Source organism: Mirounga angustirostris, unplaced genomic scaffold (genome assembly GCF_029215605.1).
Source record: "Mirounga angustirostris isolate CCGP_5_RB_7025 unplaced genomic scaffold, mMirAng1.0.hap1 SCAF_2, whole genome shotgun sequence".
Taxonomy (NCBI): domain Eukaryota; kingdom Metazoa; phylum Chordata; class Mammalia; order Carnivora; family Phocidae; genus Mirounga; species Mirounga angustirostris.
This window is the reverse complement of record NW_026991710.1, coordinates 162,309,800-162,330,743: the sequence shown is the minus strand read 5'-3', so window position 1 is coordinate 162,330,743 and position 20,944 is coordinate 162,309,800. Positions and strand designations below refer to the sequence as shown.

The following is a 20,944-nucleotide window of genomic DNA, read 5'->3' as shown; positions in this document are numbered from 1 at the left end:
ATTTTATAATTGTAAATGCTGATGGCAAATCTTTGATATTATATGCATAAGAATTTGTGTTTAATGTGAATACTCTTTTTTAAAAAAAGATTTTATTTATTTATTGAGAGAGAGAGAGTGAGGAGAGAGAGAACATAAGCGGGGAGGGGCAGAGGGAGAGGGAGAAGTAGACTACCTCCTGAGCAGGGAGCCCAATATGGGGCTCGATCCCAGGACTCCAGGATCATGACCTGAGCTGAAGGCAGATGTTTAACCAACTAAGCCACCCAGGTGCCCCTAATGTGCGTACTCTTTTTGAATGGACCTAAGAAAAATAATACTTTGGAGAAAAGTTAAAGAATTGTTTTTAGCTCCACCTCAATTATCTTAACCTTCAGTTAATTAATGTATATGTATATATGTAGTCTAATGACTGTTCACTTGTTTATTTACCTGTCTGAAGTTTAAGAGTATATTAACAACATACTTAAATACCCTATAACAACATAGTCATGGGTTAAATAAACCACCAAGATGAGAATAAACACAGTGATATGAATTATTTTCACCTTATTTTTCTGGAGTACTAGTTCTTCACTCAGACTAGTAACTTTTCATTTTCCACTGTTTACTTTTAGTTCTCCAAATCCATCCTTTTTTATTTTCTGTTTACTTTTTATTTTTTCCAGAGAGAAAGAAAGAGAGAGATGGGGGTGGGGGAGGTGAGAGGGAGCAGGGGAGGGGCGAGGGAGAAATCGTCTTTTTTTTTTTTTTAAAGATTTTATTTATTTGACAGAGAGAGACACAGCGAGAGAGGGAACACAAGCAGGGGGAGTGGGAGAGGGAGAAGCAGGCTCCCCGTGGAGCAGGGAGCCGGGATGCGGGCTCGATCCCAAGACCCTGGGATCATGACCTGAGCCAAAGGCAGACGCTTAACCACTGAGCCACCCAGGCGCCCGGGGAGAATCTTAAGCATGTTTCATGCTCAGCATGGGGCCCAATGCAGAGTTTGATCTCACAACCCTGATAGCAGGACCTGAGCCGAAATCAAGAGTTGGATGCTTAACCTATTGAGCCACCCAGGCGCCCCAGTTTACTTTTTATTTTTATATTATATTCTACTGTTAACTGAATATCTTTCCCCATTCAGACTTTAGATGCTGTTAAATTTCTTTTCTGGGACCTTTAAAATTATCTTATTTTTCTTCCTGGTTCTCCCTTTCTTCTCTTTAATCTTGTGGCACTCCTTCCCAACTTGTCATACTTTTTACACAATTACATTGATTGCTATTGTTTCTGAGCTTTATATATAGCAAAATTGTGTTTGAAAGCAAACTATCAATACTGTTAACTGCTCCCAAACTCAATTCTACCCTTGAATCTGCCAATAAAGCTGTATGGGAATATAGGGATTGGGCAATAGTTTGTATTGAACAATCTCTGCTGAGATATAACTGGTTCTCTTCCTAATGGAAAATCATGCTCACTTTCTCTTTTTGTGGGGTAATACTTTTCCTCACTGAGTGATATACAATTACTTGCAATCAACAAGGGAGAGATAATTGATCTGAGATTAAAAGATACATAGGAGGGTACATTTCCTCAGCATTAACACCCTCTCCATATGTGTAGATATAAAGAAAAAATCTGAATCAACTTTTAGAAAGATGAATAAAATTAGCTCCAATGGACTTTGAATAAAACATATATTATTGGGAGAAAAAAATTAAAATTCTAAGGGATTCATTTGTCAATCCATAAGTCTAAAAGTTTTATGAAAAAAGAAGTAGAATCAAAGAATGTGACAGCTGGAAAAGGCCTAGAGATAATCTAGGGGCCCACTCATTTTATGGCTCACTCTAGTGCTCCCACTGGACTTTGTTGGAGATGCCAAAATCTGTCTCCTGCAAACCATTGCTATAAGAGATTGGACTGAAACCTACTGGAGACCTAGTGATTATTCTAAATTGACTGAAAAAAATTAAAGATACGTTTTCCTATTCTTTTGATTGATTTCACAAAAATATACTGAAGTCAAATTTAAAATTCAGACTACCAAAAATGTTTGTGTAATTTCACCATGGTTTTGAGTCCTTTTAGTGTATTGATGGTCCATTTTTGTATATTATTATAATAAGGGACATTGAGGTTTCCCTTATTATAAATGTATTTTTTAAACAAATTGGAATTTTTGAGTGGGAATGGCTTAATAGAAACATTTGGGAGGAAATTCCACATTTCCAAAGCATGGCTTCAGTATAGAAAAAGAGCAAATGTGTTGATTTTTCTTTTGGGTGTGTTGGTTTTGGTTAGGTCTTAGTCATAGCACAATATATGGAAAATTCATAGGACTTTATGTTAGCAAAGGGAATGAAATGGAACAGTTATTTAAAGGAACAAGACTTTTGGGCAAGAACCCAAGCACCTGGATATCTAAGATATATAGCCTTGTTTAGAATAGCTGTTCCCTTCCTGTGTGTATTACTTTCATAGTCACAGACTGAAGTTTACAGAACCCTAACTGCCTATATGTTTCTATAACTAAACCTAAAGTCTAATAAGGTCTTATTCTTCCTGAAGATAAAAAAAATCAAAGATATTTGCAAATGACTTATCCCATAAAGGGTTAGCATCCAAAATATATAAAGTACTTATAAAACTCAACACACCAAAAAATAATAATCCAATTAAAAAATTTGCAGAGGACATGAATAGACATTTACCCAAATAAGACATCCAGATGTCAACAGACACATGAAAAGATGCTCAACGTCACTTATCATCAGGGAAATGCATATCAAAACCACTATAAGATATCACCTCACCCCTGTCAGAATGGCTAAAATCAACACAAGAAACAACAGGTGTTGGGTGAGGATGTGGAGGAAGGGGAACCCTCTTGTACTGTTAGTGGGGATGCAAACAGTGCAGCCACTGTGGAAAACAGGATGGAGGCTCCTCAAAAAATTAAAAAATTAAAAATAGAGCTACCCTATGATCCAGTAAACACACTACTGGGTATTTACCCCCGAAAAGAAAAATGCCAATTCAAAGGAATTCATGTACCTGTATGTTTATAGTAGCATTATTTATAATAGCCCAGTTATGGAAGCAGCCCAAGTGTCCATCAATGGATGGATGGATAAAGAAGGTGTGGTATATGTATATACAATGGAATATTACTCAGCCATAATGAAGAATGAAATCTTGCCATTTGCAATGACATGGCTGGAACTAGAAGGTATAATGAATGGTAAGTGAAATAAGTCAGTCAGAGAAAGACAAATACCGTTATGATTTCACTCATGTGTGGGATTTAAGAAATAAAACAAATGAGCAAAGGAGAAAAGAGAGAAAGAGAAACTGACTCTCTTTAAAAATCTTTTTGTGATGTAATTTTTCAAATCACATTCCATTTTTTTAGGTTTTTATTTAAATTCCAGTTAGTTAACATATAGCATAATATTAGTTTCAGATGTACAATATGGTGATTCAACACTTCCATACAACACCCGGTATTCATTACAAGCGCACTCTTTAAACCCATCTCCTATTTAACCCATCCCTCCACCCACCTCCCTTCTGGTAACCATCAGTTTATTCTCTATAGTTTATGAGTCTGTTTCTTGGTTTGCCTCTCTGTCTCTTTTTTCCCCCTTTGTTCATTTGTTCATTTTGCTTAGCATAATACTCTCTAGCCTCTATCCATATACATATGTGTATATATATATATACACACACACATATACGTATATGTACATCCATATACATAGGTATATATGTATATACCTATGTATATATATATGTATATACCACTCCTTTATCCATTCATCAGTTAATGGACACTTGGGCTGTTTTCATAATTTGGTTATTATAGATAATGCTGCTATAAACATTGGGGTTCATGTATCCCTTTGAATTAATATTTTTGTATTCTTTGGGTAAATACCCCATAGTGGGATTGCTGGATCCCAGGGTAGTTCTATTTTTAACTTTTTGAGGAAACTCCATACTGTTTTCCACAGTGGCTGCATTCCTATCAACAGTGTTAGACAGTTTCCCTTTCTCTGCATCCCTGCCAACAGCTGTTGTTTCCTGTGTTGTTGATTTTAGCCATTCTGACAAGTGTGAGATGATATCTCATTGTGGTTTTGATTTGCATTTCCCTGTTGATGAGTGATATTGAGCATCTTTTCATGTGTCTGTTGGCATCTGGATGTCTTCTTTGGAAAAATGTCTTCTCATGTCTTCTGCCCATTTTTAATTGGATTATTAATTTTTGGTGTGTTGAGTTTTATAAGTTCTTTATATATTTTGGATACTAACCCTTTATCAGATATGTCATTTGCAAATTTCTTCTCATATTCCATAGGTTTCCTGTTAGTTTTGTTGATTATTTCTTTCTCTGTGCAGAAGCTTTTTATTTTGGTGTAGTCCCAATTGTTTATTTTTGCTTTTGTTTCCCTTGCTTCAGGAGACATATCCAGAAAAAAAGTTGCTTTGGTCAATTCAGAGAAATTACTGCCTGTGGTTTTTTTTAAAAGTACTTTTATGGTTTCAGGTCTCAAATTTAGGTCTTTCATCCATTTTGAATTTATTTTTGTGTATAGTGACAGAAAGTGGGCCAGTTTCATTCTTCTGCATGTGGCTGACCAGTTTTCCCAACACCATTTGTTGGAGAGACTGTTTTTTCTCATTGGATATTCTTTCCTGCTGTGTTGAAGACTAATTGACCATAGAGTTGTGGCTTTTTCTGGATACTCTATTCTGCTCCATTGATCTATGTGTCTATTTTTGTGCCAGTATCATACTGTTTTGATCACTACAGCTTTGTAATATAACTTGAAGTCTGGAATTATGAAGACTCCAGTTTTGCTTTTCTTTTTCAAGGTAATTTTGGCTATTTTGGGGTCTTTTGTGAGTTCATGCAAATTTTAGGATTGTTTGTTCTAGCTCTGTGAAAAATGCTGATGATATTTTGATAGGGATTGCATTAAATGTGTAGATTGCTTTGGGAAGTGTAGACATTTTAATAATGTTTGTTAAAATATTCCAATCCATGACATTGGAATGTTTTTATATTTCTTTGTGTCCTCTTCAATTTCTTTCTTTCTCTCTCTCTCTCTTTCTCTCTCTCTCTCTTTCTCTCTCTCTCTTTCTTTCTTTCTTTCTTTCTTTCTTTCTTTCTTTCTTTCTTTCTTTCTTCTTTCTTTTCTTTCTTTCTTTTCTTTCTTTCTTCTCCTGGCTTAATCTTCATTTGTTGTTCTTCTTCTAGTTTCTTTAGGTGTAAAATTAAGTTGTTTATTTGAGATTTTTCTTGATTCTTGAGGTAGGCCTATATTGCTATATACTTCCCTCTTTGGACTGCTTTTGCTGCATCCCAAAGGGTTTGGACTGTATGTTTTCATTTTCATTTCTTTCCATGTATTTCTTTTTAATTTCTTCTTTGATTTCCTGGTTGACCCATTCATCTTTTAGTAGCATGTTGTTTAACTTCCATGTATTTGTGGTCTTTCCAGATTTTTTCTTATGGTTGATTTCTAGTTTCATAGTGTTGTGGTCAGAAACGGTGCATGTTAGGGTGCCTAGGGGGCTTAGTCAGTTGGACAGCCAGCTCTTGATTTCAGCTCAGGTCATGATCTCAGGGTCATGAGATTGAACCCCACTTTGGGGTCCACACTTAGTGTGGAGTCTGCTTAAGACTCTCTCTCTCTCACTTTGCCCCTCCCCCCCTCTTGCTCTCTAAAATAAATAAATAAATCTTTTTAAAAATGGTGCATGGTATGACTTCAATCTTTTTGTATTTGTGGAGGCCTGTTTTGTGACCTAATATATGATCTATTCTGGGGAATGTTCCATGTGCACTTGAAAAGATTGTTTTAGGATGGAATGTTCTGAATATCTGTTAAGTCCATCTAGTTAGTGTGTCATTCAAGCCATTGTTTCCTTGTTGATTTTCTGCTTAGATGATCTGTCTGTTGATGGAAGTGGGGTATTAAAGTCCCCTAATATTACTGTATTATTATCAGTGAGTTACTTTATGTTTGTTATTAATTTTTTTTTATATATTTGGGTGCTCCCATGTTGGAGGCATAAATATTTACAAATGTTATATCTTCTTGTTGGATTGTCCCTTTCTTTATCTTCTGTTACAGTCTTTGTTTTAAAATCCAGTTTGTCTGATATAAATATTTCTGCTCTGGCTTTCTTTTGACATCCATTTACATGATAAATATTTCCCCATTCCCTCACTTTCAATCTTGAGATGTCTTCAGGTCTAAAATGAGTCTCTTGTAGGCAGCATATAGGTGTGTCTTGTTTCTTAATCGATTCTGACACCCTACATCTTTTGATTGGAGCATTTAGTGCATTTACATTCAAAGTAATTGTTAATAGATATGTATTTATTGTCATTTTATTACTTGTTTTGTAATTGTTTCTGGAGATTTTCTCTGATCCTTTCTTGTCTTTGTCACTTTTGGTTTCTCTTTTCCACTCAAAGAGTTCCCTTTAATATTTCTTGCAGGACTGTTTTAGTGGTCATGAACTCCTGTAGGTTTTGTTTGTCTGGGAAACTCTTTATCTCTCCTTGTATTCTGAATGATAGCCTTGCTGGGTAGAGTATTCTTGGCTGCATATTTTTCTTATTTAGCACACTGAATATATCATGCCACTCCTTTCTGGCTTGCCATGTTTCTATTGAGAAATCTCCAGGTAACCTTATGGGTTTTCCCTCGTAAGTTAAGGACTTCTTTTGCCTTGCTGCTTTTAGGATTTTTTTCTTTATCACTATATTTTGCAAATTTAATTACAATATGTCTTGGTGTTGGCCTGCTTTTGTTGATTTTGATAGGAGTTCTCTGTGCCTCCTGGAGCTGAATGCCTGTTTCCTTTCCCAGATTAGGGAAGTTTTCAGCTATTATTAACTCAAATACATTTTCTGTCCCCTTTTCTCTCTCATCTTCTGGAACTCCTATAATACAAATGTTATTATGTTTGATGAAGTTAGTGAGTTCTCTAAGTCTATTCTTGTGTTGTATAATTCTTCTTTCTCTCTTTTGTTCAGCTTCATTCTTTTCCATTATTTTATCTGCTAGGTCACTAATTCCTCTGCTTCTTCCAACCTGCTGTTCATTCCATCAAGTGTTTCTGATCTTGTTTGTTACTTTATTCATCTCTGATTAATTCTTTTTAACTCTTTTATCTTTGTTGTAAGGGTCTCACTGGTGTCTTCTATTCCTTTCTCAAGCCCAGTGTGTATCTTTATGATGCCTGCTTTAAATTCTCCCTCAGGCATCAGGGTTCCTGATTGGCTCAGTCAGTTGAGTGTCTGTCTCTTGATTTTGGCACAGGTTGTAGTCTCAGGGTTGTGAGATCAAACCCTGTGTCATTCTGCATTGGACATGGAGCCTGCTTGGGATTGTCTCTCTCCCTCTCCCTTTCCAAAAAAAAAATAATAATAATAATTCTCCATCAGGCATATTACTTATATCTGTTACTTAGATCTCTGGCTGTGACCTTATCTTGTTCTCTCATTTGGTATAAATTCCTCCATGTTCTCATTTTGTCTAAGTCCCTGCCTTCTTCTGGGTGTTAGAAAAGCCAGTAGCCAGAAAAGCCAGCTCTTTCTCCTAAAAGTAATTGCCTTATGAAGGAGAGGTCATAGAGTCCCCAGGGCTTGGCACTTCAGGGAGCGTCTGCCATGTGTGCTGCCTGAGCTGTGGTATTATGTTCTGACTATTCTCTCCTTCTGGCCAGTTGTCTGCAGAGGCTCTCCTTGCCTGCAGTGGGCAGTGTTTGGTCCCTGGCCTGAATGTGGTGAGTTTTAACTAAATGTGCTCTAGTCTGCTTGTTAAATAAGACTGGATACTCCTTCCACTAGAACTGAAGCCCTGTAGAACTCTTTGGACAGGAGACATGGTGTGGCCAGGGGTTTATGCTGGTCTTCTGTGGAAGGGGCCCACTGCACTGGGATTGGTAAGCTTTTCTGAAAAAGGCAGTCCCACCAGAGTGCAGAGGTGTGGCACTTGGTGTAAAGTTAGGTAGCCAGGGTCGGTGCTACAGTGCTTCCCACAGGTGGCTCTGTGTTTATGCTGAGAAGCCAGGGAGGGAAATGGCACCAGCCAGCTTATTTGTCCCTGGAGAGGTGTCTCCATGAATGCTGCCTCTCAGGGATATGCTCCAAGAAGAGCGAATAATCTCTCCACTGTGTGCCCTAGGTACTCTTCAGATCGCTATTTCCATGCTGTACAACTGTGGTTGGTTGCCTGCCTCTCTCTAGGAGTTGGTCAGTGCCCTCCAGGCTCTATCTAAGCCAATCTCACTGACCTTTAAAACTTCAGGCTTTAAGCCCCACTGGTTGCAATAACTCGTATAATTCAGCTCCTCTCATTTTTCAAGCCAATGGCTTTGGGGAAATATTCTCTTTGTGTGTTCCCCTGTGTGCTCCTCTCTCTCTTGCCCTTCTCTGCAACCATGGCTCTCTCTCCCCTCTGCAAAGCTCAAGATCAATTTCTCTCCTAAACTACATCTCCACACTTCCTATCTTCTTCAGTGTGGCTTCTTCTCTCCCTTTAGTTGTGGATTTTGTTCTGTCAGTCTTCAGGTTGATTTCTGGGTTATTTAAGATGATTTGATCATTATCTAGTAGTGTTCATGGGACAAGACGAGTATAGGGTCATTCTACTCTGCTGCCACCTTCCTCTACCTTAACAGACTCTTACCTACAGAGAACAAACTGATGGTTACCAGAGGGGAGGTGGGGGGAAGGGGCAGGCATGGGTGAAATAGGTGATGGGGATTAAGGAGTGCATTGTGATGAGCACAAGATGATGTATGAAATTGTTGAAGCACTGTATTGTACATCCAAAACTAATAGAACACTGTATGTTAACTACAATGGATTAAAATAAAAAATGAGAATGTGATTTTTAAAAATGTAGTCAGTTTCAAGTAAACCTATTGCCATAAGGCTTTTTTAGTCATTTTAGGGTTTTCCCTGCCCACTTCTTCCTACTTTGAGGGATAATGTAAATTCCAGAGGCTTGTCTAGCATCATAGTCCGGGCAGAAGTAGCATTCGGGGAAAGCACAAGAGCTCTAGTTTTTCTCTGTCCTACAGTGGCACCTAGTGAGAAGAACAATTTGCTTAGTCCTTGGGTGTGGACCTCTCAGCACACTTGTGCTTGCTTGGGTGAATTCATCCCTATCTCAGTATGGGCTATAGGATCCACATTCTTATCTCGACTAAGAGACACTCTTCGTATGTCCTCAAATAAGACCACTGGTTTTTCTTTAAGTACATATCCGCATTTCTCTGTTTTTACCCACACTATCCCCTCTATTTGTAAAGGTCTTCCCCACTCAATAATCTTGTCTCAGAACATTATCCAATCTTGAAAAAATTTGTAAGTTCTGGCCACAGTGGGCCCTTATGCCTGTATGACTGCAGTCCACCCATGTGAAGTCACAGTTGCCCTCTTTCTTCCAGGCTTATGTAAACTGTCCAGAGCCTATAGGTACTTGTGACTTGTGCCTCAAACTACTAACTTTTACATTCAGTTTTTAAATTGAACTCACCACAGGCAAGGTGAAAAAAAAAAAATCTGACTGGGGTTATAACAAATAAATGTAAGAACAGAATGGAGAATCAAGAGGCCTGCTCCCAGGTCCCACGGCTGCCATGTAACAGGCTGTGTGACTGAATGAATCCCTCAGCTTGTCTGTGCCTCTGTTCCTCACCTGTACAATGATGGAGTGGGATTAAAGTAGTAAAGGCCTCTTCCAATACTAAAATCAGTGGAGACAGCTTTCTGATGGTCCCTGCTCTCCTCTGAACTCTTCCCTCAAGTGGGGTTGTCATCTCTATGCAAGTGAACTTGATTTATGTACTCTCCATGAAGCACCTCTGTGCTCAGGGAAAAGTAATTCCCTCACCTCTGGAAGTATTCTGTGGTGTGAGTGTGCCTTAAATAATTGAATGAGAGAGAGAGGGAGAGAAGAAAGAAAGAAAAGGAAAGAGAAAGTAGTTTACCTACAAAAAAATTAAGAAGAAAATATTTGTAAACAACTGGAAATCTACAGTGTATTAAGGTTCATTCTATGACATTAAATCAGCATATTAAATTACCTTCACCTTAGTCTTCATTGTATTTTACCTTTATGCTGATCTATGCTGATAAGTAAATATATTATGTTAAGTTATATATATATATATATATTTATATATGTAAAATCTTTTGCTTTCAATCTATATACAATTGAATTTTCATCTCCTAAAATAACCGATTATGGAGATGCCACCTCTTGCAAGAAGCTCTGTGATCTCTCTGAGTCAGAAATAATCTCTTACAGGGGCGCCTGGGTGGCTCAGTTGGTTAAGTGTCTGCCTTCAGCTCAGGTCATGATCCTAGGGTCTTGGGATCGAGCCCCACATTGGGCTCCCTGCTCAGCAGAGAGTCTGTTTCTCCCTTTCTCTCTCCCTCTGCCTCTCCCCCCTGCTTGTGCTCTTTTTCAAAAAAAAAAAATCTTTCTGCTCAAAACCTCTTATTATGTTTTATATCTCTCATATCACTCACTACATATTTTGTATTTTGTTTATTTGTGTCCTTTTGTATTTTACCTTCCAGCCTATAAGGTGCTTGACAATAGAAGAGACAAAATTTTGTATATTAAAGAATAGCCACAGAATCTAATGCATGGTAGTGCTCGAAATATGTTTTCTCAATGAATAAAATGACAATTGCGTTAGTCAGCTTTCATGATGATAAGCTGTGTAAAACAAAAAATCAGTGGAATGCAAACATTTATTTCTCCCTTGAAGGTCATGGACAGTCAGGTAGCTGTGCTTCGGGCTGATGTTCACTTCAGTTCTGTTCCATGTGTTTTTCCTCTGGGACTCAAGCTGAAAGAGACACTTTTTCTCTGGAATGCTCACTTCCATTGTTGGAAAGTTACTAGAAGGTTGGCAGAAAATCTCGAAGCTTCTTCAAGCACCCATTTGAAACTAGCAGGAGTCACTACTTCCCTCACTACCAAGCCAAAGCAAGTCACCCAAGCAAATCCAATTTCATTGGGAAATACACTTCTCCTAGGAGTGAGGTGGGACAGGTTTGGAAGTGAGGCAATATTTACTGAAAAATAATATTATCCACCACAAAGACAATGAAAGATACAGAACAGAAAATAAGCAGATCCACAGATCTTCAGTGTTATGGCAACAATATCATCAAGCTAAGTAAGTGTCCTCAAAAAGCTCTTCTGCATTCATTTCCTATCCTTATATACTTTCTAGTTAGGAAGTTGTTGTTTATATAGCTCTAGCCTGCATGAAAAATATACATAGATGAACTAAAATTCAGATCAGCTATAGAATAACATGCAGGTTTTCCCCCAGGAGACTAAGAATGAATGGCTCCTCTCCATTTGTGACCTAAGCTTAGAGAAAAAATGGATAGAGCAGTCTTAATGAAGTTAATTTAAAAAATTTTTTTTGTATCTTCTTGAGATATAATTTTGCATATCATAAAATTCACCCATTTAGAGTAAACAATTCAATTCAATGGTTTTAATATATTGAAAGATTTGTGCAACCACCATCACAATCTAAATTTAGAAAATTTTCCTCCTCAAAAAGAAACAGATATTCATTAGCATTCTCTGCTTATTACCCATCCCCTAGCCCTAGGCAACCACTGATCTACTTTCTGTCTCATTAGATTTGCTCACTATGAACATTTCATAGAAATGGAATCATATAGTATGTTGTCATTTATTTTTTTTTAATTTTATTTATTTATTTGACAGAGAGAGACACAGTGAGAGAAGGAACACAAGCAGGGGGAGTGGGAGAGGGAGAAGCAGGCTTCCCCCTGAGCAGGGAGCCTGATGCGGGGCTCGATCCCAGGACCCTGGGATCATGACCTGAGCCAAAGGCAGACCCTTAACGACTGAACCACCCAGGGGCCCCTATGTTGTCATTTATGACTGCATTCTTTCACCGAGCATCTGTTTTCAAGGTTTGTGCATGCTGTATCAGTACTTCATAATTTTTTTTATGGCTAAATAGTATTTCATTGTGTGGATATACCACATTTTGCTTATCCATTCATCAGTTAATAGACATTTAGGTTGTTTTCACTTTTTGACTATTATAAACATTTGTGTATAGGTGTTGGTGTGGACATATGTTTTCATTTCTCTTGGGTACATATGAAGGAGTAGAGTTGATGGGTCTGATGGTAATTCGATCAACCTTTTGAAGAACTGCCACAATGCTTCCTAAAGCCACAGCACCATTTTCTATTTTAATCAGCAATATACAGGGCTCCCAATTTCTCCACATCCTCACCAACATTTGTTATATCTGTCTTCTTGATTCTACCTTCCTAGTGATAGCTCACTGTGGTTTTGATGTGCATTTTCTAAATGACTAATGTTGAACATCTTTTCATGTGTTTATTGGCCATTCACATACGTTTTCTGAAGAAGTATCTACTGAAAGATGTTGCTCATTTTTAATTAGGTTATTTGTTTCTTTACTATGGAATTCTAAGAGTTCTTTGTATATTCTGGTTATCAGTCCCTTATCCAATAAGTGATTTGCAAATATTTTCTTCTGTTCTATGGTTGTTTTTTCACTTTCATGATGGTTTCATAGAATGAAGTCCTTTTGCCTTAGCTCTTAAGCTTTACTCTTTTCATGCCAATGCATCTGTACTGCTTTAACTATAATAAGATGTTAGACTGGGTGCTGAAGACTATGACTTCACATGACTTTGTCCCCATATCTTGACTTCTCTGTTCATTTTGTGGGCATAAAGGAAGTTAAATTAGCACTGGCTGAGACGAACTCCTTAAACAAACATAAATCCCACTTCCTCTGTTTGTGTACCAGCTACACTTGGATGCATCCTGAACAACTGGATGAGCCACAATTCAGTTGTGGCTTGAGTGGAAGCCCCTGGAGCAATGTCTGCTCTCACTTAGGTGGAGCTCTTTCTGCCTTAACTGAAATTCAAGGTCATCAGTGACTTTCAGCTTAAAGAAGCATCACTGCTAGTTCTTCTCTGGGTCATATCACCATGAGAATTTGTTTTCTGTTGTAGTAAGAATTATTTAACTCTTCACATTTAGTCTCAAATAATCTAATTTGGAAAGAAACAGCGTACTTTGCATGGACTTTAAATCAAGTATCTCCCTTGGAATGGTGCAGAGGTACTCAAGAAAGCTTCATTATTTCCAGTTAATGTTCCATGACCATGCCTGCGTATTCTCAATCCTCTGATCTAAAACCTAAAGATATGAAATGACCTAATGGAAAATGCTAAACCTATAAATTTCCAAGCATGAATGTGACTTTCTAAACCTGAAATCCCTTGAGAGCCCTTTGTTTCCAATATGCAAGAAGGCTGTGGTGTGCAAAGCCTGCTTTTAGTTTCAGGCAGTCTTTCAATTAGCAAATTGTAAGCTTGTGTGGATCTATAACAGGTGAAATATTTTTAAATTCATTAATAAAACTGGAAGCCCAGAGAATTTAAGACAATTTATGGAGATTTCAGAGCTGTCAGATCTGCTGTGGACAAAGTTAGAGATATTAGTTTCACCACCCTTGCTTCCCAATTTCCTCTTTTAATACATTGAAACTTATTTAAAAACATGAAGTTGTATGCAAATAGCCAAACCCTGGGATGGTGACAATAAGTTATTGTCTTGGTAGAATTTCCCAGAAGAGGTCCTGAGACAGAAATTGACTTCCTGGAGGTTTATTGGGTGTGCTGTCAGGAATCACTCCTGTAAGAAAGTGAGGGATGTGGGCTCACACTGTATTCTCAACATCTGGGATGTGCTGAAGCTTAACCCTAGTTATAGGCTGAGGTCAATAGGTGAGGTAGGGGTAGGTTCTGATGGGGATACATACCTTGTGGGTAGAGATCTCAACACTGTCTTCAAGTAAGGGGGTTGCTGCTATTAATAGGGAGGGGTGGCCCGCTTCTGTAGGCCCAGAGAGCTTGGGGAGTTAGGAATTGGAAGGGGGAGCTGAAATCAACTCAGATGTCCTTAGCTGAAAGTTTCCTCTTTTTTGGAGGTTTGCTGTTCTCACAATTAGGTCCTGAGCCTGGTAGTCAGCTTTCTCTGCCTTCTCTATCTAGCATTTGAGACCCTCTTGGTATGCTTCAGGGAGGTCCTCTTGCTTCCACATTTGGCTCTCATTTGCCTGTAAATTGCTTTCAGGTTTTCATTATCTTTTCCAGAGTGTCAACCTATCTTAGTAATAGCTACTGAATTACATTATAGTTACTATTTTCTCCAAACTTTGGACACATCTGGTATTTAATACCAGCTACTGCATGTCCTTCCACTGGTGTACCATTTCAATTTGCTACTGGTGAAAGTTTTAACAGCCAGACCAAGTATTAGTTTCCTATGGCTGTCATAATAAACTGGGTGGCTTAAACAGCAGAAATTTATTTTCTCATAGTTCTGGACACTGGGAAGTCTGAAATCAAGGTTCAGTAGAGCCATGCTTCTTCTGAATGCTCTAGGGGAGAATTCTTCCTTCTTCTTACTGTTTCTGGTGGCTCCTGACATCCCTTGACTTGTGGTTTTATGACTTCACGCTCTGCCTCCATCTTCATGTGGCTATTTCCCTATTTCTTTCTATCTGCATGTTTCCCCTTTTCTCATAAGGATGCCAGTCATTGGATTTAAAGAAATCCTAAATCTAAGATAATTATATCTTGAAATCCTTAACTAATTACATCTTCAAAGACCCTGTTTCCTTTTTTTTTTTTAAATTTGACAGAGAGAGAGACAGTGAGAGCAGGAACACAGGCAGGGGGAATGGGAGAGGGAGAAGCAGGCTTCCTGCGGAGCAGAGAGCCCGATATGGGGCTCGATCTCAGGACCCTGGGATCATGACCCGAGCTGAAGGCAGATGCTTAACGACTGAGTCACCCAGGCACCCCAACCCTATTTCCTTTAAAAAAAAAAAAAATTTAATGTTTCAAGTCTTTATTTAAATTCTCGTTAGTTAACATACAGGGTAATATTAGCTTCAGGAGTAGAAGTTAGTGATTCGTCCTTACATGTAACACCCAGTGCTCATCATAACAAGTGCACTCCTTAATACCCATCACCCATTTAGCCCATCCCCCACCCAGCTCCCTCCATCAACCCTCAGTTTGTTTTCTATAGTTACCTGTCTCTCTTATGGTTTGCCTCCGTCTATTTTTTTTTTTAAGATTTTATTTATTTGCGAGAGAGAATGAGAGACAGAGAGCATGAGAGGGAGGAGGGTCAGAGGGAGAAGCAGACTCCCTGCTGAGCAGGGAGCCTGATGTGGGACTCAATCCCGGGACTCCAGGATCATGACCTGAGCCGAAGGCAGTCGCCCAACCAACTGAGCCACCCAGGCACCCCGCCTCCCTCTATTTTTTTTCTTTATCCAATGTTCATCTGTTTTGTTTCTTAAATTCCGCATATGAGTGAAATTATATGGTATTAGTCTTTTCTCTGACTGACTTATCTCGCTTAGCATAATGCACTCTAGTTCCATCCATGTCATTGTAAATGACAAGATTCCATTCTTTCTGATGGCTGAATAATATTCCACTGTGTGTATGTGTGTATGTGTGTGTGTATGTATGTATGTATGTATGTACATACCATATCTTCTTTTTTTTTTTTTTAAAGATTTTTATTTATTTATTCATGAGAGACAGAGAGAGAGAGGCAGAGGGAGAAGCAGGCTCCCAAGGAGCAGAGAGCCCGATGCGGGGCTCGATCCCAGGACCCTGGGATCATGACCTGAGCCGAAGACAGACGCTTAACCATCTGAGCCACCCAGGCGCCCCATACCATATCTTCTTTATCCATTCATCAGTCAGTGGACATTTGGTCTCTTTCTGTAATTTGACTATTCTTGATAATACTGCTATAAACATTGGGCTGCATGTATCCCTTCAAATCAGTATTTTTGTATCCTTTGGTTAAGTACCTAGAAGTGCAATTGCTAGGTCATAAGGTAGTTCTATTTTTAACTATTTGAGGAACCTCCATACTGTTTTCCAGAGTGGCTGAACCAGTCTGCATTCTGACCAACAGTGTAAGAGGGTTCCCTTTTCTCTTTATCCTCACCAACATCTGTTGTTTCTTATGTTGTTAATTTTAGCCATTTTGACAGGTGTGAGGTTGTATCTCATTGTAGCTTTGATTTGTATTTCCCTGATGATGAGTGATTTTGAGCATCTTTTCATGTGTCTGTTAGCCATCTGGATGTCTTCTTTGGAAAAATGTCTGTTTGTGTCTTCTGCCCATTTCTTAACTGGATTATTTGTTTTTTGGGTGTTGAGTTTGATAAGTTCTTTATATATTTTGGATACTAACCCTTAATCAGATATGTCGTTTGCAAGTATCTTCTCCCATTCTATAGGATGCCTTTTAGTTTTGTTGATTGTTTCCTTCACTGTGCAGAAGCTTTTTATCTTGGTGAAGTCCCAATAGTTCATTTTTGCTTTTGTTTCCCTTCCATTCAGAGACATGTCTAGTAAGAAGTTGTTATGGCTGATATCAAAGAGGTTGCTGCCTGTGTTCTCCTCTAGGGTTTTGATGGTTTCCTGTCTCACATTTAAGTCTTTCATCCATTTTGAATTTTTTTGTGTGTATGGTGTCAAAAAGTCAAAGACCAAATTTCCAAATAAGGTCATCTTTTGAGGTTCTAGATGGACATGAACATGGGTGGTGGGGGAGAACACTATTCAGTCCACTATAGGTAGCCAGTTTGGCCAGGGACTATTTGTGCTCAATTTATCACTGATGAGGAGCTCCTCACTGCTAGCCAGGTGGCAAGTGATTCATTTCCAAAACCCCATATTACCTTTGTCATCTCACTCCTGATACCAACCTCATAGTTTGGATTCTCCAGGAAACAGACCCTGAATCTGAGTTCAGGCTGCAGAATGTTAATTAGGGAATGCTCTTGGTACCTGTGGAAGGGAAGAGGAAGTCAAGCTGCATCAGCCTCAACCAACCCTACAGGGAACTTTGGAGCTAACTAAAATCACCTGTCAGAGTCAACCAGGGTTGGACCAAAATGGTTAAATGTTTATATATCCACTTCTCTTAGTCACTGGATATGAGCAACAGTGGGAAAGGCTTGACCTTGAATGAGGTGGCTCTTTGTAGCTTTCATAAATATCACCAAATTGCTCCTCCATATGTTTGAACCAATTTACTTTCTCATTGGCAATATGTGAGTCCCAGTTATATCACATTCTTGTTAAATTTGATGTCAGACTTTAAAATTTTTGCCACTCTGATGGATGTGATCCAGTTTGTTAGTTTAATTTACATTTTGTTTATTACCAGTAAATTTGAGCTCATCTCCTAAGTTTATTAACCATTCAGATTCCCTTTCTTTTTGACTTGCCTTTCGTATTCTCTACCCATTTTTCTACTGTATTGCTTATATTTTTCCTTTTATAAGTGTTCTTATGTTCTGGATCCCAACTCTTTTGTATTCTATAGGTTGCAGACATTTTCTCCCAGTCTGTCCTTTGTCTTTTATAGTGTCTTTTGTTTTACAAGAGTTTTACATTTTAATATACTGAAAAGTATTTATTATTACATTTGTTGATTGTATTATTCTCTTTTCCCGAACCTGATGTTATAAAAGGTATTTTCATAAATCTTACTCTAAGATCAAAAGTTTTACTTTTTACATTTGTCTTTAATATACTTGAAATGTATTTCTGTGTAAAATATAAAGTTTCTACATGAATAACCAATTTTCATAAAGATAATAAGCAAAACATGTTTGAAGAGTATTCATAATTTTTGACTTGGAATTACATGATTAAGATTTATCCCAAAGAAAGGAACAGAGATATGTGCAAAGATTTACTAGGATGATGACCACATCATTGTTTACTATATGGAAGAATTGCAGACAATCCAAATATTTAACAGTGGGAGAATGAGTGAAATTAATCTGATTACAGGTATATAATGTTATATAGCTACAAAAATAACACATTTGAAGAAAATTAAATTACAGTGAAATAAATTAATGATAGGGTCTCATGTGGAAAAGACCAGTTAAAACAGTGTATATGTATGGAATGAATAAATTACAGGGATGGAAGGCACAGCATAGGGAATATAGTCAATGATACTGTAATAGCATTGTATGGTGACAGATGGTAGCTACACTTGTGGTGAGCATAGAATAAAATATAGACTTGTCAAATCACTATGTTGTACACCTGAAACTAATTTAACATTGTGTGCCAACTATACCTCATTAAAAATCCAGTGTATATGATCAAATATTATTTTGAAAAGAAAATGTAAATACCCACAAAAAAAACTAAAAAGTTATTTGTTGAACTGTTAGTGTCTGTGTCGTGAAGTTATGGATGGATAATCTTATTTACTTATTTCTTCACATCTATTTATATTTTACTTTTTAATAAAAAATTGGAAGTTATTTTAAAATAATCATTCCAAGGATTAAGGTTAACAGAGCATTCTTATGTGATTAATGAAGAAAAAGTAGTCTTTGTTGCCTGGTACAGTGGTTAGAATGATAGAAAGCCCGGAATCTTAATGACAGAACTGAAGTCAAACATCCTGATCCGATGGTCTTCCATATTTGTATGACCACATATCCTGATTTGGAGATGCACAAAATTCACTCTTCCTGGTGTGATCCAGATCCAGCACACCACTGATTGTACCCAATAGCCAAAATTAACAAATATTAACAGTTTTTGCATGACATTTTCCACAAAAGAAATAAAACATTATGAACAGTGTTGAAGTTCTCCTTGTTTCTCTCCACAGATCCATCTCCTTATCTTCCTTCCCCAGAGACACCACTATCAAGAATCTGGTATGTATTCTTCCAGACTGCATCTTCATACTTTTATTACAATATATATCCAGTCAAAACAATAATTATGTTTTGCATATTTTGAATTTTACTTAATGCTGTCATATTGTTCATATTCTTCAGCTTCCTTTTCTCTCACATTATGAAGTTTATTTATACTGATTCATATAGATGTGGTTCATTCATTTTAACTGCTGATTGTGCTCAATTATATGAAAATATCACAACTTATTTATCCATCCTCTTATTAATAGACTTTTAAGTTGTTTCCAATTTTTGCTAATATAAGTGATGTTGTAACCACTCTAGGTATGTCTCAGTATGTAAAGTTACAATGCCTAGAAGTGAAACAAATGAGTTTTAGGGGATGGTTATTTTCTACTTTAGTAATATTGACAAACTGTTCCCTAAGTGGTTGTACCAATTTATACTCCTGGTAGATGTATTTGAGAATTTCTCATTTTCATATTGCCAATTTTTAGTATCACAGGACTTTTTAAATATCACCAAAACCTTAGGGTATGAAATGGTATCTTGTTTTAATTTGCATTTCATAGATTACAGGGTAGGTTGAACATTGTATTAGTTAGCTAGTGTAAAGGCTAAACTGCTGTAACAAATAGCCTGTCCCCCCCTACCCCCACCCCACTCCCAATATAGTAGTTTAAAAGAGAAAGACATTTCTTTCTTGCATAACAATCTTATGTAGGGTAGTCCAGACTGGTAAGGTGGCTTGGCTCCACACAGTTATTCAGGGATCTTTCCATCTGTTATACTGCTGTCTCTTAGGCCATCATTCTTGTCTTCATGGTTAGTTAGGTTGTTGCCACATACCAACTTTTGGGGAAAGATTAGAGAATTTTTGGGAAAGCAATTTTCTTATAGGCATGTAAGGCAGAAGCTGCACACATCCCTTCCACTCACGTTCCATTAGCACTACTTAGTTTTATAGGGGCATCCTTAGAAGGATACTGGGAAATGTAGTCCTTGGCTGGACAACCATGTGTCCAGTAGGAAGGGAAGAAGGTGGGGACTAGTATTCCTTCTTAAGCACCTGTTTATTGACCTTTGGGGCTTCATCTTCTATGACTCAGCTGGCAATATATTTTGTCCATTTTTGTTTTGTTTGCTTTTTCTTATTTATTTATAGGAATTCTTTATATATTCTAGTTTGCTTATTTACAATAAATTTGATTACTTAAAATGTACCAGTATACATACGTCAATAAAGATATCTTAAAATATTCTATTGTACATATAAAGGAGTTACTTAAACAAGTCATGTCACATTCTTTTGATAAATTAAGATTTCCTTTATAAAGTGAATAATTCCCACCCATTCCAATTTTCTCTTTTCTGGAAATATGGAATCTCACCTACTCATTTTATTTAAAATGAGGTAGACCTATATACTCCATTGACTTCTTAAAAATCAAAGTTTTATGGCAAGTTTTTAGGTTAATATAAGTTTCTCAAAATTAACACTTAGAAAAATGTCGTTTCTTAGATTCAGTTGAACTTACTGAACCTATAAGGGACCCTGACAACATGTCTGATGTTGTGGTAATTTTCTTAACCACACTGAGTTTCAATTATCTCAATTGAATTAAGGATGATATTATTTGCTCTAACTGCTATATGAGATTGTTGTAAGGACCAAGGAAGATAATGTAGGGAAATGCTCTATAGAATCCAAAATTTATTCAATTGTTAGGAATTAGAATTACAAATAGGATTTAAGTAGCATGCATTAGATTTTATTTGAAGTTTCATAAATCTTGTTTCCAGTTCCACTGACATACTCTATATATTATCTACACACATAATCTATACTCCATATCAAGGCCTGACTTTTGACAGTCACTACCATCTCTGGGTGTGTGTATATGTGCAGGTTGGAATAACAGCCATGTGGTTGAGCACATCTATGTGAGATAAGACTCTTCTGAGAATTGCTTTTATTCAGAGCTGCTCCTTTCCTAATGGCGACCTAGGAGACCCTTTTCAGATTGTTTTCAAGCTGTTCTCAGCTAAACCTCATCATTTCTAGTTGTGCCTTGGAGTTTCTATCACT

At 37.4% G+C, this 20,944-nt stretch overlaps 1 protein-coding gene across 2 annotated transcripts in view; it reads left to right on the top strand.

Moving 5' to 3' along the window:
• The window catches only part of PSD3 (pleckstrin and Sec7 domain containing 3), a 575,226-nt gene that overhangs the window by 64,933 nt on the left and 489,349 nt on the right, over positions 1 to 20,944 (top strand). For both annotated transcript variants that reach the window (XM_064585443.1, XM_064585442.1), the window contains one exon: positions 18,822 to 18,870. The gene's annotated coding sequence lies outside the window, so the exon portion shown is untranslated. The remainder of the gene's footprint in view (positions 1 to 18,821; positions 18,871 to 20,944) is intronic.